Genomic DNA, 15,273 nt, shown 5'->3' with positions numbered 1-15,273 from the left:
AGAGACTCGGGAAGTGGGTGACAGTGGCGATAACAATAACAGTAATAATAGTAATAATACACTGGGGCCCACAAAATGGCTGTGAAATACCCTCTAATGACCACTTGTATTTATAGATCTCCTTCTCTTCCTAGACACTTCAGAGCCATTGCCCAATTAACCCTCCTAGCTTCCCTAGGAGGGACAATTAACCCCCTATTTTACAGCCGGGGGAAACCGAGGCTCTGAGAAGGCGATGGAGTGGGCTGAGGTCACATAGTGCATTAGTGAGAGCAGAATGTGGCACTCTCTCCTTGCTTTCCTCTATATCCAGACCCACCTGAGTGTGTGGCCCCCATACACACTCACGCACACATGTGCACGTGTCCCTGTCTATCAGTCTACCCTGCCATGGACCTCAGCATCTGGGAGAAGCTGGAACCAAGGCAAAGGATTGCTGCCTGGGGTAACAAGGAGGGAATCCCAGTTACCATGGAGGAGGGCTTCTCGGGGCCAGTCAAGGCTCTGGGGAGATCTTTCTCTATTCTGTTGAATACACCTCATGTCTGACAGGGTACCAGTCAGGATCGAACCTCCCCAGACTTCAAGACTCATGGGAGAAGAAATGGGGGGGGGGGTGTCTGGGTCCCCACACAACATGTCTTCGTGATAGTGCCAGACATGTGTTCACCCTAAGAACGAGTGTGGATGAGGAACCGCACTAACGCCTTCTGGTCTCGATACTGGGGATGGCAACGTGATTCCAGAGAAGAGATGTGACCACCCTAGAGAGGAAGAAGGTCTCCCTGAACCAGAATGGCAGTTTATTTTTTAAATTAAAAAAAAAATTTTTTTATGTTTATTTTTGAAAGACAGCGTGAGCAGGGGAGGGGCAGAGAGAGAGAGGGAGACACAGAATCGGAAGCAGGTTCCAGGCTCTGAGCTGTCAGCACAGAGCCCAACGCGGGGCTCGAACCCACGAACCGCGATATCATGACCTGAGCCGAAGTCCGACGCTTAACCGACTGAGCCCCCCAGGCGCCCCCAGAATGGCAGTTTATTTGGCCTCCATGAGAAGACACAAGACAAGAACAAGGGGAGGAGGGGAGAGATGGAGCTGGGCCCGGGAATGATTCTCGGTTTCAAGACTTCACCGAGAAAGTAGAAAAGAAAGGAGACACTTCTTCTCTAGCCTGAACTCAGGCACAGAAAGGGGGAACGTGCTTTTTGTGCAGCAGGAGGGAACATGGTTATCTAATCTAAGAGCTTCCTGGCTACACAAGATAACGCCCTGGAGCAGGTGACAGAAGACTGGATGACATTTGGCTAATATGAACACCGTTCCAGTTGGCTTGGATGCTGAGATTGGAGTTCTCCATACGTGGGTGGGTCCCTGCTTAGAGAGAGCAGCAGTGGAAAGCAGGCTGACTGCAGCCTTGCCTGGGTTCTTCAAGTCACGGATCCTTCCTGACTGGCCCCCACCTACCAGCTCCACTCCTGACTCCCGTCTCGCCCCCGTGACCCCTGCAGCCAGGGCCTGGGCCCGTCCCTCCCACAGCTCCTGGTTCCTGGGCTGAAACTCTATGGCTCCACATTGCTGAGATTTTACTAGGGCTCCCAGCTGGGTCCCACCTTTGATCTGGCTTCAAAAAATAAAAAGCAGTACCAGGAGAGCAATTTTCCCCCGACCTGCTGGGGAGGAAGGCAGGCTGGAGGCAGGTCCTGACCAGCCCGGCCCACTCCTCGTTGAGCCTGTAGTCTGAAGCTGGTGGCAGGGGGGGGCGGGGGGGTTGGGGACCAAAGGAGCAAAGCCGTTTTCCTCTCTGACTTCCTCTACCTCCCTGCTAGAGCACTGACCTCAGGTTAGTCTCCCTTCCCTTCCCTTCGCTGCCTGCCAATTGGCAGAAGGAAGGACCCAAGGAAAGTATAGCTGCTCCCTCCCACCCCACCTGCTACCCAGCACTGGGCTCCCCACCCCAACCTCTTCCCTATGGGGCTGGATTAGAGCAGTGCCCCGGTGGAAGGGCAGTGCCTCTGTCCTCTCCCCACTTGTGCCCCTGGCCTGTTCCTGGGGAGTGCCGACCGACCACTCAGGGCGGGGCCTGGCAACGGGCAAGTCTGTGCCCACCTGGCTGGGCACCCGAGACATTACTCAGTTGGCTGTCTCCGCGCCAGCTCTGGTCTTGGGAGGCTGGACTAAGGAATGGGGAGGGGAAGGCCAGGCTGGAAAGAGGGTGGGTCAGCCTTTTATGGAGCTTCCTCCGCATCCCTTTGCCTATGATACCGCAAGACCTGGCCGAGGATTTCCATCTTCTGGCAGCCCCCACCCTCTGGCCAAGTTCAAAGGCTCTAGCTCCTCACCTGTCCCAGGATGCTTACCCGGGGCCCTTTTAAGTGGTTAGCAGCACCCCTCCTCCACCCAGCCGAGGTTCAGGGCTTCGCCGTGAGGGTGCAGGGGACGTGGGGGATTAGGGTGATGGGGTGCAGAGTCCAGAGTTGGAGAGGAAGCAGCAACACACCCCTAAAACAGTTGAGCTGCCTGCCCCCAGTGATGTCAAGCCCTAGACACAGGGCCATTGACTACTAGATAATTCCTTCAGGGACCAGGAAGGAGCCTGGGGTCAGGCCCAAGGGCAAACTGGCAGCTGAGAACAGAGGGTAGGGGCTGCTGCCCTGGACACCTTTTTCAGCTCAGCCTCTTGGGTCATTGGTTTAAATAAAAAATGGCCATCAAGCCCAGGGCGACCAAGCTTTCAGTGTTTTTGTGTCCTTATTGTTCCATTCTTGTCTCCTTCAGGGAAGACTCCTACCCCACAATCATACTCTGAAAGTGTTCCCTAAGTCTTGGGACTCTTCCAGAATTGGCCAGAACCCACCCATCCCTTCCTGCCTCCACTTCCTGGGAAAACGAGCCATGGGACCAAGAGCGCCCCTACCTCCAGAGGGAAGCACCTTCTGGAAGTCGCCCCGTCAGTCCCCCTCCTCTGGCCCCAGGCACCTCTCCCTGACCTGGGGAAAGAAAGGAGAGTCCAGGGTGGGGGAGGAAGTTGGGAGTCACCTAGTCTCCAAGTGGGGCGGGGTCCCCACAGCGATAACCATCTTTCTGGCAGCTCCAACCTGTTCTATTGGTGAGTAATTTTTTTTTTCCTAGAGGAGAAAGGTGAAGGCCTTGGTGGGGAGTTATTCTGGCTCTGAAGTGTCCTCGCAGCTCCCCAGGCCCCCTCTAGGCCTTGTGCAAGAGCTGTAAATCTCTCACCACCCACGGGCCTGGGGGTGCCTCCTGCCTGGCTTTCATGTCGGGAGGTTTTTATGCTCCTCTCTTGGGCTCCACAGCTCCTGCCTGGGGCCTCTCCCCAGCCTGTAAAAATCCAGTCCCATAAATCTCAGCTGCCCCCCTAGGGGCCAAGCAGCGTTCCTCCTACTCCACCCCCCACCCAGAAGGATCCCACCCCCCCGCCCCCCAAGAGATGGCAGACAGCAGAGCAGGGGCAAGGAAGAGAGGCTTAAGGAGTCCTGAGAGGGGCAGCAGTTGGGTGAGGGGTTTTCTGGAGCCTCCTTCTACTTTGCCCCTTAGCATCAGCCACTGCCTGGCTGGGTTTGGACCCTGTAACCGAATGGTCTGTTTTGACAGCATCCAGCACTGGAGGGGCTTCTGCGTGTCTCTGATGGGGAGGCCTCTTGGCCTCCACTGCCTGCCCGCATCCACCTGAGCCTTCTGAGACAGGTGGCTGTCTGTCTGCCAAGCCCCCAGGTGCAGTCGGAGGTGGCAGGCAGCCCAGTGACTGTGCCACTTTCCTGGATCAAAACGGGGAGCCCGAGGAATGGGAAAGGGGGTAACAGCGCCTGAGACAGACGTGGAGGGTCACAGATGACTTACGTGATCCAGTGGATTCGGTAGTAAAACACAGTTCTGAACTTCCCAGTCTGATCGGGGAGACTGGACACTCAGCCGGACAGGGCAGAGATGAGGGCCTCGGGTTGCAGGGCCTGGGCCGGGGGTGGGGGTGGGGGTGGGGGTGGGGGTGGGGGTGGAGGGTGGTGGGGGAGGGGGTCTCAGGGCTGGAGCAGGTGGAGGAGGGAAGGGCTTGTGCCTGGGAATTGGTGGCTGGGGAAGGGGCTACAGGATGGTCTGGGGAAGGAGGACAAGGTGAGAGCTGCCAAGGAAGCAGGGTGGGTGGTTCCAGTGGAGGGAACAGTCTGTTCAAAGGTTCCCTAGGGGAGAGGATGTGGTCTGGACAGGGGACACAGCAAGTTTGCCGGGAAGGTGAGGAGCCTGTGCCTGGCTCTGCCCTTCCTGGAATGAGACCTGGGAAGAGAAGAGTGGCCCAGCCCTCCCACTGAAGATTGGGAGAGGAAAGGGGGAGGTGAGGAGAGGGCTCTGCGAGGGGCAGAGGACTTCCCACCCCAGGGTCTCACTGAGCCTCCTAACTTGCCGGGATCTCCGTGCCGGAAGAGAAGGCCATTGGGAGACCGTGTTCGCTGCCCCAGGAAGTCATCTCACACCATCCTCCCAATTCCCACCATGTCCAGACTCAGTCTGGCTTGGGTGCGTCTCCCCACCCCACGGCCAGGCCAAGACACTGCTAGTGGCTGACAGTTTTTACTGAACACTCACTACCAGCCAGACACTGCCCTAAGCACCTCGCGTGTACTTCGCCCCACTTTGCAGACAAGAGAGCTGAGGCACAGCGAGTCTAAGGGCTCAGCAGGATCACCCAGCTGAATGATGGCACGGTCAGGATTCCAACCCAGGCAGTGCGGCTCCAGAGCCAGAGTTCTCCATTTCTGCTCTTTGATGCAGAAGTGGAGGGAGGGCACTACCCCCCCCCCCCCCCCCAGGCCCGGGTACCTCCTCCTGCCTCCCCACACAGGCCAACAGGGATGTTGTCCTCTTTGCTGAGGGCAAGAGGGGTTCTGGCCCTCTGCCTCCTGGGGTGCACCACCTCGGAAGCAGCATCGGGGACTAGCTACCAACCCCCACTGGATGCCCTGCTTCCGCTAGCACCCAGCAACAATCAGGAAACTGGGCAATAGCAAAAGTGAAACTGACACGGCCGGTTTCCCGCCCCCGCGGAGGGAACTGGGGAGCGGCCTCGGCTGGACAACAACCAATTAGGCACTTTTTATTGCCCACACTGTCATAATACCCAGAGCTTGGCCGGGATGGGGAGGAAGTGGGATAGGATGGAGTTTCAGGATGCCTTCAGAGTTCATTCCAGCCATCCCCCTGCTTCCAGGTGGGAGAGCCCAGATGCCATCAGGAGAACGTGCCTCCAGGTGAGGCCCTCGGCCCTGGAAGTCAGCAGGCCTTTGCGACCAACAAGAGTCCCTTAGCCCCAGAAAGGGGCTTTCTCTTGTCCTTTGCTCCAGCAACTCAGAAAAGAGGAGTCCCTTCCTGTTTATCCCCAGGACAGGGTCGGCAAGGCCGGGCTCATACCTAGGACACAGATGTGGCGGTGGAGGCCTCTGGTTGGTGTCACCCTGAATGTTGGCATCAGGGGTCAGGGGAATCGTTGATTTTATTTATTTATTTATTTAAAAAATTTTTAATGTTTATTTTTGAGAGACAGAGAAACAGAGTGTGAGCAGGGGAAGGGCAGAGCGAGAGAGGGAGACCCAGAGTCCGAAGCAGGCTCCCGGCTCTGAGCTGTCAGCACAGAGCCCAATCTGGGACTCGAACCCACAAACTGTGAGATCATGACCTGAGCCCAAGTCAGACGCTTAACCAACGGAGCCCCCCCCACCCCGGGCACCCCTACTGTTTTTTTGTTTGTTTTTTGTTTTTTAGTACAATCAGACTCCTCTCTCAGACTGGCAGCTCCCAGAGGGCAGTGGTCTTGTCTCTTCCATCAGACTGAAAAGTCCTCAAGAAGCTGTCTTCCCAAGAGAGAGCCATGCCTCCCTGGTAGTCTGCCCCTTCCCTCAGTTGCCCAGGGCAGGGGTTTGTCCACAGGCAGGCCACTCTTGCTGTGAATACAATAATGACTCTGGTTCTGGCCCAAAGTGGGCTGCCTTCTGGATGGGAAGTGCAACCATAGTGTGTCATAGCCTTCATTTCTTCATCTGTAAAATGGGGGTGACAATAGGACCCACCTCAGCGGTTGTTGTGAAGGTTAAGTAAGAAAACGTGTGTGCCCGGCCCATTCCGAGGGCCCAGTAAATGAGAGCTCTTGTTAGCTTTGGGGGCAGCTGGCACAAAGGAAGACCACAGCTTTCCATCCATCAGAAGTCAGGATGGAACCCTGTAGCCCAGGCTTAAAATGGGAAGGCCTGGGCCGCCTGGGTGGCGCAGTCGGTTAAGTGTCCGACTTCAGCCAGGTCACGATCTCGCGGTCCGTGAGTTCGAGCCCCGCGTCGGGCCCTGGGCTGACGGCTCGGAGCCTGGAGCCTGTTTCCGATTCTGTGTCTCCCTCTCTCTCTGCCCCTCCCCCGTTCATGCTCTGTCTCTCTCTGTCCCAAAAAAAAAAAAAAAAAAAAACGTTGAAAAAAAAAAAAAAATGGGAAGGCCAGAAGCTGGCCGGCCTGGCAGCTCTGTGGGGATCTCTGGCTGAGACCTCAGTGGACAGGGCAAGTCTGTCATCTCCCGGAGAGAGCAAGGAGAGCCGCGATCAGCATGGGCAGCCTCAGGGACCCAGCCATGAAGATGGACGTCAACTCAAGACCCAACCGTCAAGGCCAAGTGTAGAGGACGGACTGTGTGTTTCATGGCTTCAGGAGCCCGTTGTAGCATCTTCGCCAGGGCGGAGGTGGTCTCAAACCAACAGAGATGTTTATCCAGCATGGTGGAGGGTTGGGCCGGGGGATGGACACAATGACCTCTCCCAGACCATGGATCCCAGAGTCTGGGAGGGGAGGGGACCGAAGGAGGTGAAACCATATCTGAGCGAGCGGAGCACACATCCGTCTTCCCTGTTGTGGGTAGAGACACATCCCTGAGTTCAGAGTGGTCCGCAAGCTGCTTCACATGTTGACATTGCCTCTCCTCAGGGACCAGGGGTCTCGAGTTTGGCAGCTGCTTTGAGAAATTGGAGGCATTGCCTCCCCAGCAGGTTCTGCCTTGAGTAAGGACCCTGGGTGGGGCTGAGCAGTCTGACACTTGGCGGGGAGCCAGCGCCCTCAGGCTGGCAGGGCAGGCAAGGGGGGAGGAGGAGGGAGCACGGTGCCAGTTCGGAAGACATGGGACAGACCCTCCTGTCCCCTGTCTTGGGCCTCAAGGGGGAAGCAAGTGAAATAGGGAGGTGGGGCTGGAGGAAGGCTCAGAATCTCTGGGGAAAATCTCAGGGGAAAACGTACTCTCTTCTCCCTTTCTTCTTTTCAGTTTCAGCTTAAAACTTGCCAAAGTGGGAAGCTTTTCCCCTTTACTCCCTGGGCTTATCTTTGCAGGGACCCATCTAATGAGTAGAGAAATCAAGTTTCTCCCGTCTCCCCACCTCCCTTCCTCACTGCTTCGGCTCCCCCCACCCGGGGCAGGGGCCTGTGCCCAGTGCTGGAAGTAGGTCCAGAAGGCGACCCCTTCAGGGAGCTGTTGGCCGGATAAGAGAGACATGGTTCTTGACCACAAAGATTTCCCAGACTGACGGGGGAGACAGAGCACGTCCCTGACTCATCAAGAGTCCAGAAACAAGGGCAGACAACAAATGGATGGGATTTTTTTTTTTTTAATTTTTTTTCAACGTTTTTTATTTATTTTTTTGGGACAGAGAGACAGAGCATGAATGGGGGAGGGGCAGAGAGAGAGGGAGACACAGAATCGGAAACAGGCTCCAGGCTCCGAGCCATCAGCCCAGAGCCCGACGCGGGGCTCGAACTCACGGACCGCGAGATCGTGACCTGGCTGAAGTCGGACGCTTAACCGACTGCGCCACCCAGGCGCCCCTGGATGGGATTCTTGAGGTGGTGGCTTGGAAACTGGGAAGACGCTCTAGGGAGCAGGCTGAGTGGAGCCAGTGGAGAGAAGCTCCTAGAAGAGAATGCAGAGTGGATTTAGGGGGAGAGTCCAGCGAATGCCATTTATCCTTAAAAAAAAAAAAGTTTATTTATTTTGAGAGAGAGAGAGAGAGCACGACTATGAGCAGGGGAGGGGCAGAGAGAAGAGAGAGAGAGAGAGAGAGAGAGAGAGAGAGAGAGAGAGAGAGAGAATCACAAGCAGGCTCCATGCCCAGCGCAGAGCCTGACTTGGGGCTCGATCTCACAGTTCGTGAGCCAAAATCAGGAGTCGTATGCTTAATCAACTGAGCCATCCAGGCGCCCTGACCATTTATCTTCAAGCCAGGCCCATTTATCCAAAACAGAAACTGCCTGGGACTTCACAGTAAATCAGTATCTCAGAGCTGGGATCCTAAGTCACCCCTTTGCCCTGGGCGGGGTGCAGGGGGGTGGTGGCTGGGCTCTAGGACAAAGTGCAGAGGAATGGGGGAGGTGGAGAGGGCTGGAAGACAGGCCGGGGGTGGCTGAAATGAGAGGGGGATGGGAAGCTTGTCATTTTGGTGAAGTGCCTCCCCAGCCCCCAGAGGAACCAAAGTCCCTTAAATGACAAAGAAAGAGAGGCGAGTTGAACAGGTCCCTGTCTGGCCACTCTGAGTCAGGGAGCCGGGCGTCTGATCCTATGAGCCAAATCCCCGAATCTCTGGGGCTTTAAAGGCTCCTTCTGTCCAGGCTCAAAGTCACCACCGCCAGGTAGGGATCTGTCCCCTCCCTGACCTCCTTCTTTTCCTGCCCTTTCTCTGCTCTCTGACCTCTGACCCTGGAGTCTCCCTGCAAGGCTGAGTTACTTCTCCCCCTACCCAGATTTGGGGCAGACCTGGATAAAAGGTACAGAACAAAGGAGCTGTACAGCCAGGTGCAGGGCAAGGGGCCAGAGAAATCATGTTTCTCAGCTGATGGGGAGGCCTGGCCACTGCTGGATCCTACTTTGATAGCCACATGGGAATTAACCCATAGTAAGAAAGTGCCTGGGTGTGTGCGTCAGGGTGGGTGGGGAGAAGGTAAAGGTGGTGAGAAGGAAGAATGAACATGATCCGTCCCCGGAGCCTCCTTTGTGTGGGTGCAAACTGACATTAGAGGGGAACACTGCAGGGGCACAGGAACCTTCAGCTCTGGGTCCGACCCTATAGGGACATCAGGGAATCCCCCATCAGTCCCTGTTCTGGATAGGCCCACAAGGGGCCAGCCCAGAGGTTCTCCTCAGACATCTCCCAAGTCAAGACACTTGAACTGCCCAGCCTCTTAGTGGGAAGGGCCCTCTGAAATGGCACCTAGGCCATCCACCTGTCCTTAGGCACATTCATGGGGGTGGGTTTCCTTGCAGAGCCAATGGCCCATTGAGACAGGGTGGTGCAGGTGGGGGAGGGCAAGGAGTGGGATGTGCATCCCCGTATTGTTGGGGGACAGCCCCTGGACACTCTCTCCCAGCCCACAGGAGCTGGCACGCAGACCTGTGCCTGACTGGCTGGGGGAAGGCTGAGCCTGGCTAAGCCCCAGTCTCAGGAGGGAGGGAAGAGGGTAGCGAGGGGGTGGGATGCCTCTTCCGGGCCTGGTAGATTAGGGACTCTGAGACAGGAGAGGGCCTGTCACCAGGCCCATAAATAAAGCAGCTGAGTCTCTCCCTCCATCTGTGTTTATCTGTCTGGCCTCGGGTTTCCGGGTTTCCGGGAGAGGAGATGTCTCAGCACCCCCAGCATCAAACGCCAGGCGCTGGGGGGGGGGGGGCGGGGGGGGAGGGGCAGCCTGCCTCCCTCCCTTTGCCTGGCTCTCACCCTCTGTTTCTCTTCCTCAAATCCCTTCCTCTTGGCCCCTCTGTCTATAGCCTGGACAGTGAGAACAGGCAGGTAGGGTCGGGGGATGGGGGGTGGGCAGAGTATGGTAAGGGTGTCTGCCAAACTCTGATGGCTCTGTCTTCCCTCCCCATTGGTGCTCACCCTTCACGGACTGCGGAGAAGGTGCTCTGGGACCCCCAGAGAGGTGAAGGGTAGGAATCAGCTGGGGGGGGGTCTGAGTGTGCCAGCTCCTAGTCTGTGAGGGGTGGCATCGGAAGAGGGAGGTGGGCCTGCTCCTTTTTATTTTTTTTTTTTAATTTTTTTTTTTTAACGTTTATTTATTTTTGAGACAGAGAGAGACAGAGCATGAACGGGGGAGGGGCAGAGAGAGAGGGAGACACAGAACCGGAAGCAGGCTCCAGGCTCTGAGCCATCAGCCCAGAGCCCGACGCGGGGCTCGAACTCACGGACCGTGAGATCGTGACCTGAGCTGAAGTCGGTCGCTTAACCGACTGAGCCACCCAGGCGCCCCTGGGCCTGCTCCTTAGTGATGACGGGAGACCCTGCATCTCCCCTCCTACCCCAGCTGACTCCCCCCCCACCTCTGCTTCGCTGGGGAGCTGTGAGAGGTCCAGGTTCTTCTCACTACCCAGGGCATGCCACCAGGGTTTTTAATTTAATTTAATTTAATTTAATTATTTTCCAAATGTTTATTTATTTATTTTTGAGAGAGAGAGAAAGAAAGAAGTAGAGGGCAAGTTGGGGGGGGGGTGGGGCAGAGAGGGAGACAGAAGCCCAAGCGGGCTCTGTGCCGACGCAGGGCTCGAACTCACGAACGATGAGATCATGGTCCTCAGCCAAAACCAAGAGTCGGACGCTTAACTGACTGAGCCACCCAGGCACCCCACACCAGGGCTTTTTTTAAAGCGTGGTCCCCAGACCACTTGCATCAACACCACTGGGAAAGAGAAGGGGAAATGCTTGTCTAAATGCACATTCCTGGGCCTCACAGACTTGCTGAATGAAGAGGGACCTTTCATTTTAATGAGCATCTCAGGTGACGCTGGCATAGCTCACGCCTGAGAACTGCCCCCCTTGTGCTACCTGAGGGCAGGCTTTCTTGTTTTTTTCCACCACATCCTCAGGACCCTGCTCCATGCCGGGAACATAGTAAGCGGTCAATAAACATCCAATGATTGACTGCATTTCTAGACAGTGATTACCTCTCTTTCCACTCCAGACCTTCTTCTCTGGCCGCTCCAACAATCCCAAATCTACCTGGTGGTGTCGAGGAGGGGTCCCAGCTTCCTGCTCTCTGCTGAGATGATAATGTCGGAATATGTCAGCCAGGGCCCCCAGCGCCACATGTCTTTAAGCAGAAGACATCTGTATACATCACTGGCACTCACAGAAACCCTCTATTTTTTTTTATTAAAAAAAAAATTTTTTTTAACGTTTATTTTTGAGACAGAGAGAGACAGAGCATGAACGGGGGAGGGGCAGAGAGAGAGGGAGATACAGAATCCAAAACAGGCTCCAGGCTCTGAGCGGTCAGCACAGAGCCCAACGCGGGGCTCCAACTCACGGACCACGAGATCATGACCTGAGCTGAAGTCGGACGCTTAACCGACTGAGCCACCCAGGCGCCCCTATTTTTTTTTTTAATGTTTATTTATTTTGAGAGAGACAGAGAGCGTGAACGTGTGAGAGAGCACACGAGTGGGGGAAGGGCAAAGAGAAAGAGAACAAGAGAGACACCCAAGCAGGCTCCGTGCTGTCAGCGCAGAGCCTGACGTGGGGCTCGATCTCACGAACTGCGAAATCATGACCTGAGATCAAGAGTCAGACACTTAACCGACTGAGCCACCCAGGCGCCCCAGAAATGGCCCATCCTCGGGGAGCAACAGTGGAGTGAGGGCAGCAAGTGGCAGGAGCCAGGGAAGGGGAAAATCCTAGAGAAGGAAAACTATTGAAACTGTGTAAAAGAAAAGCCACAGCTAAATGAGGTCTGGGGAGGGCGGGGGGGTGGCGAAAGGGGAGCGCGCCTGTTGCACAACTCAGGTCCCTGGCTCCGGGAATTTTCCAAAGGACTAGACATCCCAACCAGGAATGCATGGATAAGTCACCTCTCCTCTCTAAGCCTCAGTTTCCCTGACTGTCAAATTACCATCTCTGGAAAGAAAGGCAGGGCTCTTCCAGATGAGTCCTCTCTTTGGGTCAGGGCTGCTCCCATGTTGCTGCCTCTCTGCACCTGGTTTGCATTGCATTTGCATTCATTTGCTTGGGCTGGACCAATAAATGTAGTGTGCGCGTTAATACAACAGTGGTGGGGTTCCAAGGGAAGGAGGCTCCCTGAGGTGGAGACAGAGATGTGGGGGGAGGGAGGCATAGACAGATGCCTGCAGCTAGGATGGGGCCCTTGGGCTTACCCGGACAGCCTCTCCAGCTCCCGAGGGGAGGGGGCAGTCCTGGACTTTGGGATCCCCAGCACTGCAGACCCCAGGAAGTCTGGGAGGGGAGCGAGCTAGGGACCCAGGCATTCCAGGGGAGTAGTGATGGCAGCCCTGATGGGGTGAAGGGCAGCTGAGCAGGGTTCTCAGGCCTCCCAGGGAGCCTGGAGCCAGCCCCTGGGATGCACCAGTGTGGCAAATGGGGAACACTCGCCCTGAGGCCCTAGAGAGGGATGAGGGAGGCAAGAAGCCCTAGAGGAGGAGGAGGAGGAGGAGGGAAGGGACGAGGCAGAATCATTCCTACACAGGAGAGGCAGATGGCAAAAACTGCTACCCTGGCTGTTGTCTGGGGTTGGAGGGGAAGCTAAGAAATGAGAAATCAGCCAATGAAGAGGAGGGAGATGCAGGCTGTCCGGGTCCCTCCTCACTATGGAAAGGCTCCTGCCAAATCCAGGCTGGGGCAGATAGAGGAGGCAGAAAAGTCCTAATCTGATGGCAGAGACACAGTCCCACCCCGATGAGGACTCTCTTTCCCCAAGACACAACCCAGGTCCTTGGGAAGCCCCCAGTCTCGTAGGGGGGGAACACAATCCTTGCCTCCACCCTGGAGTGAGGGGGGGGCGCACAATGGGACATCACACATATTCTCAAAATTACTTAGGAGCTCTTTCAGCAACGTACGAATGAGGGTAAACATAGAGGACAGCTGTGAATGCCTAGCCCTTCATAGATGGAGGGGGCGCCAGCAGAAAGGAGCGATTAGTTCAGCAGAATTAATCAGGGGAGGCTCCCTCAAGTGGATTTTTTTTTTTTTAATTTTTTTTCAACGTTTTTTTTTTTTCTTTATTTTTGGGACAGAGAGAGACAGAGCATAAACGGGGGAGGGGCAGAGAGAGAGGGAGACACAGAATCGGAAACAGGCTCCAGGCTCCGAGCCATCAGCCCAGAGCCTGACGCGGGGCTCGAACTCACGGACCGCGAGATCGTGACCTGGCTGAAGTCGGACGCTTAACCGACTGCGCCACCCAGGCGCCCCCTCAAGTGGATTTTGAGTGAGATGTGGAAGACAGAGAAAGACAGGGGTTAGGGGTTCATCCTTGGTTGGCCTGGGGCAGTGCGGGTAATACTGGGGAGGACAAGGAAGAGGACAGTTGGCTCAGAGGCCTCTTAGCAGCAACATCGGATGGCCCCGGTGCAAAAAAGAGACTCCATGTCCGGGAGAGCCTTTTTGTCCAGGGATGGTCATTTGACATTCGGGGAAACTGAGGCTTATAGGAGTGACAGGGTTGAGATAAGCCAGCAAGTTAGGGGCTGAGCAGAGACCAGGGAGCAGATTTTAGGGCTCCTAGTCCTGTACTTTCTCCTCCCCCAGCTGGCATGCTGATAACCTAGGGTTGTTGTCAGAAGGTTCCAGGTGCCCTGCCATCCTCCAGGTGTTTTGTTAGAACCGGGGAAAGTACCTGAATCTCTTAAGGCCTCTTTTTCTCCATCTGTACTCTGGGCTTTTTCATCAAGGAGGGGAAAGTCCTTTGCAGGAAGGTCCCACGTGAATCCAAGGTATTGGTAGGAGTTGCTGACAGCTTTCCTGTAGCAAACATGGGGGGACTGGAGAGGGAGGCCGGCAAGAGGCCGGGGTACCCTCAGCTGATCAGGCAAGCTCTGCTTCCACCGGGGCCCGATCTGCTGACTTTTGGGGGAGGGGTGGTGGTGGAAAGAGGACAAATTTGCGTTTGATTTGCATATCAATTGTGTGAATTCCAGGACTGGCCACGTGCTCTGGAATCTCCCTGGCTCCTGCTCCCTCCTCTGTGGTTTCCCCACCTGCCCCAGAGCCTCCTGGTTGCCAGTTGTGTGGCCACAGCTGGGGAAGGGAGTGGGGGTTCAGATACTGGCCACTGGCCTCCCCAGGACCAACAAAACGCCTCGTGCGCCCCAGCCTCCAGACGGGGCCCCCAGGCTCTCCTGGCCTCACCCCTGTGGGGTGCCCAGGAGGCCTCCCTGAGGCCTTGTGGGAGTCTCCTGGCTGGCTGAGGGATGGCTCTAATCATGCCCAGGGCCTCCCACCGCTCTGCCTTCCTAAACCCGGACCCCCTCTGAGGGTGACCCAGCAGGAGTCCCTCGGGGCCCTCCCCAGCTCACAGGGGGCTGGTGAGAGGGGCCCCTACACCCCCACCCCAGCGCCCTCAGCGGCAGTGGGCCGGCGAAGGGCTGTCCCCTCCCACTGGAGCCAAATAATTGCCTCCTGCTTTGTTGTGTGGTGTCTGGGGCCCGGGGCCTCTCATTTGTGGGGACGTGCTGTGGCGAGAGCCTCCCTGCGTAATTACCCTCCTCCCCATCGCCGCCGCCGCCGCCACTGAGCCTCCTGCGTCCGCTGGGCCTTACTCACCCCGCCGGCCTGCAGCTCCCCCCACGGCCCAGACGCAGGGAACTCCCCTCCCGGGTCCCAAACTGGCCTCTTCCGGCAAGCCACCTCTCGGCCTTCCCCTATGGCCCCCTGCAACCCCGCAAGGCCTGGTGGGGAGGGGCAGACCCAGCGGGGGTCTGTCTCTCAAACGGGGACCTGAAAGGATATTTCTGGTCTGAATGCACACCCCCCACCCACCCACCCCCGTCCTCAGCCCGGGAACCAGACCCAGGATGGGGCTCTGGGCACGCGCCTAGCATTGCACAACATCTGGACAGGAGTTGCACCTGTCGGGACTTGTTCCCAGTTAGGGTTGGAGCTACCTGCGACCCTGATACCTGGGAGAAAACACTCCACTCCAGCTTCTTTTTTTTTCCTTTGCTTATTTCTCAGTCACCTGTTTACCTATCTGTTGTAAAGGAAACGGAGAAGGAGAAGAGAGAGCCAGCCAGAGAGTTAGCAGACACACCCACACACCAAAGAAGAAACAGCGATTCTCCCCCAAGATAAAGGGAGAGACTCCCTCAAAGAAACAGAGACATGGGCCACAGAGAAGGCTACGCAGTGAGCCCGAGGCACACAATGAGGAAAGGACAGAGGAATGGAGAAGTTTTCATTTCTCTTACATGGAGACAAAAAAAAAAAAAAAAAAAAAAGAAAAGAAAAGACAAGACAAGACAAGAAA

Source organism: Neofelis nebulosa, chromosome 16 (assembly GCF_028018385.1).
Source record: "Neofelis nebulosa isolate mNeoNeb1 chromosome 16, mNeoNeb1.pri, whole genome shotgun sequence".
NCBI lineage: Eukaryota > Metazoa > Chordata > Mammalia > Carnivora > Felidae > Neofelis > Neofelis nebulosa.
This window is presented reverse-complemented; position numbering follows the sequence as displayed.